Below are 3558 nucleotides of genomic sequence, written 5' to 3' on the forward strand. Positions count from 1 at the left end.
CTTGCTTGGAGGAAAGGAGGAGACATTCTCCTGAGTGTGAGGGAAAAACACCTTCTCTCAGATTCCCAGACCAGCTGGAGACTTTGCCATACAGACAGATGGGCTTATTTTCCCTGGCAGACTTCTGGTGGTAGAGAGAGGGAGGCAGCTATCTACATACCCAAAACTTCGTCTATGGGTGGATCTTAGAAGCTGTAGGAGCCCAGTTTGGAAACAGGTTAGACTGGGACTGGCTTAGAATAAGGAAAAGGCATAGACAGCAGAGAGTGACAGAAATATAATTTAGGATTATATTGCTATCACAAATGGAAACGGCCTTTTGGAGGGGTATTTGAGATCTTCCTTTGGTGCTGCCACCCAGTGTGGGCAGCAGTTGATCCCTTGGAGGGCCAGGAGGGTTGTTTTCTGGTGTGGAACTCTTTACTTAGGTGTGGCGGATCCACAGTGTGGCACATGCAAGTTTGAAGGAAGTGTGAGCAGTGAAGAATAGTCCACTTTTCGATTACTGTACTTGGGCTCTAGTCTGTCTGTCTGTCTCTCTTAAAAAGAACATTAGCATTTAATGAGCCTCCTTCTTTATGTCTTTAAGCCACCAGGACACAGGTTCCCTAACATCCTCAATTTTCTCCTCAGCTCTTTTGTGAAGAATCTGGCCTTCTTGATAACAGGCTACTTAGCCAGCTTCCCCTTCCTGAGGACTCTGTAGTAACCCTAGAGAGAAAAGGATTTACAATATACTACAATACATGCAGCAGGTATCAACCCTCTAAGGCTGATGAGGAAACAGGCCTGCCAGCCAAAACTCCCTAGGATCTGTGGAAGCAAGTTTCTGATTGAGGCACTAATGGGGGCACTGGCTGCCCCCACCAGTGAATCAAGGCCAGCAGATTCTCTCCAAGAATGCTAGCATACCAGCACAAGTGTAGTATCAGGATGTGACTCTAGTCTGGGCTCTCCACATCTTTAACAGGACTCGACCTATAGGGGATACTCAGGGTAGACTTTTATCCCAGAAGAAGAAAACTTGTGCCTAGAGATTAGATCTTGGTTAAGCTGTTGAATATAAAGCTTAATTTTATTCTATATTTAAATGCAGAGAGAATGTCTTCTTATGGACAGCTCAAACAACTGTCATAGTTTCCCCTTGATGCTCAGGGCACTGAATGATACCCACCTATCTTATGTATGTATGTATGTATGTATGTATGCATGCATGCATGTATATGTGCCAATACTTGAATTTTTTCATTCAAGGTTGGTATTTTACCATTTGAACCATATACAGTCTATTGGTAGTTAATTGGAGATCAGAATATCATGAACTTTCCTACCTGGATTGGCTTTGAACTGTAATCTCAGATCTCAGCCTTCCAAGTAGCTATGGTCACAGATGTGAAGCACAAGTGCCTGGCCACATTCACTTATCTTTTGGCCTGAATACAGCTTCCAGGAGTTTGCATTCCTCTAGAGGATGTTTTATGACCTTATTAGAAGCTAGATCTCTGCCTCTCTGACTATCTCTCTTTCTCTCTTGCTCTCTCCTGCTCTCTCCCTCTTCTCTCTCTCCATATGACCCCATGGACATGGACAATCAAGAAGATATCTTGGAGTCAGTATAAATATTAGCTTCGTCCCTTCTGAAAGGGAAGGCTCCAGAGATGGCTCTCAACTCAGCCTTTTGTGTGGACACATACCTGTCAGGGGCAGCTTTGACTCAATGACCTCCTGTGGGCTTGCTACCCAACACTGCATTTCCATGGTCCATGAACTTGTTTGCATTCACGAAGAGTTCCCAATCCATGCGGTTAAATGGCCGGTCTATCAGTTCTGGTTGTCTAAAAATGTTTTTGGTCATCCCCTGCTTTAACTGTGGTGTCTCATTTAAGCATGTTGGTTGAGGTACCCCCTACTGGAGCTTAACTGGTCACGCAATAGTGGAGCAGTCCAAGTGTGTCATTGTTGGACTTTGGGTACCCGTTTGGTTCCCTCATCTGTCTTGAATCTCTTGGATCTGGAGTGTGTTGGGAGTTAGTCTGATGAAGGATCTGAGATCCTAAGTCAGCCTGGTCGAAGACAAGATGTCTTTCATCTGAAGCCAATATTATAGTGAGCAAAGTTTGTTCTCAGGTAGAGTGTAAGTTGCAAAAATGCTGTCTTTCCTAGAGTCCAAGATGACTGTATGTCTGGGATATGTGTGTGGGGGAAACAGAAGGGGAAAAGTTAGAGTGGTAGAGAGAGACTGGACTTACCCCAGTGAACATTATTCTCCTTCAAACCTATGGAACTGTAAAGAAAACGTAGGTAGGTGCCAGTGGCTCACACTTGTCATCCTCAAAAGACTGAGAGTTCTTGATTGTAAGCCAGCTGACATGGTAGCAACCAAAACTTCCAGTGTTTGAACCTATGAAAGACTCTACCTGCTTGCCTGTGCTAGAAATAAGAGCATCCATTTAAGAAAAGCTTAGTGGCTACTAAATCCTAAGACTGCATTAAATGAATCCTGTTCTTGGTATTCAAAGAAACAAAAACATATTTGTCACAGAAATTTAGTTGACATCTTACAACTGATCACGTGTGTAGCTTAGATAAATGCAATCACGGTAAATGTCTATATGATCCAGGATTTTGTTTTTACTTTGAAATGGGAGCCTTTGTTGTTTAAAAGCTTATTAAAAACTAAAATCTGGGGGTTAGAGTCATGGCTCAGATGGTAGAATGTCTGCTCATGATCAAAAGCAAAGTTCAGATATGGAGTTTGAGTCCTGGTCTTGGACAAAAAAATAAATAAAGAAAAACTAAGATCTGTTTCTGTAAAAAAGTATCTACTAATAATGAATTAGCTCAGATAAATGTTATACCTGCTGATGATCACTATGTACTCATTAAAAATCAGATATAGTATTGATTAACCTGTGAGATTGGTGTGCAATATCTTTAGGTTAGAACGGAAGCTCCAAAGCCTGGTTCTGCAATCCTAGCTACTCAGGAGGTTGAGCTATGAGGATTATGGCTCAAAGCCAGCTGGGCAGACAAACCTGTGAGACTCTGATCTCTAATTAACCAGATAAAAAGCCTAAAGTAGAGGTGTGTGCTCAAGTGGTACAGTGCCAGCTTTGAGTGCAAAAGCTAGGAAATAGCATGAGGCCATGAGTTCAAGCCCCAGTTCTGGAACAACAGCAAAGCATGCTCCATCACATTTATGGGGGATCATTCTGTACATTGGTGAAATGGGGGTGTTTTATCTCAGACTAAACAAAAGACAGGGGAAAGAGGACTCTGACTGCTCCCCTCCACCCCAACCATAGCTCATAAATGGAGGGTTTTTTTTTTTTTTTTTGAGACATAAAAGATTACCCAGGGTAAGTATCACCCGAGGGTGAATCAGACTGGCATGCTAAAGTCATTAATTACACCAGTTGTTTCTTGATTATATATATTGCTGTGATGACTATTTCTCTGATTATTGCTTTTTAACATCTGATTAATTAATGACTGACTCAAAGATACTCAATACAGTTCTCTGTGATTCTAGCTTGGCATTGCTAAATGTTTTTACTC

At 42.1% G+C, this 3558-nt stretch overlaps 1 non-coding gene across 1 annotated transcript; it reads right to left on the minus strand.

Annotated features, from left to right (window-relative positions):
* Window positions 1-821: 821 nt before the first annotated feature.
* Window positions 822-952, minus strand: LOC122109779. Its single transcript, XR_006147747.1, has one exon. It is a non-coding gene; the product is annotated as a small nucleolar RNA SNORA3/SNORA45 family (small nucleolar RNA).
* Between the last annotated feature and the right edge of the window lie 2606 nt (window positions 953-3558).

The sequence above is a fragment of the Dipodomys spectabilis genome, unplaced genomic scaffold, assembly GCF_019054845.1.
Source record: "Dipodomys spectabilis isolate Male_0828 unplaced genomic scaffold, ASM1905484v1 ptg000069l, whole genome shotgun sequence".
NCBI lineage: Eukaryota > Metazoa > Chordata > Mammalia > Rodentia > Heteromyidae > Dipodomys > Dipodomys spectabilis.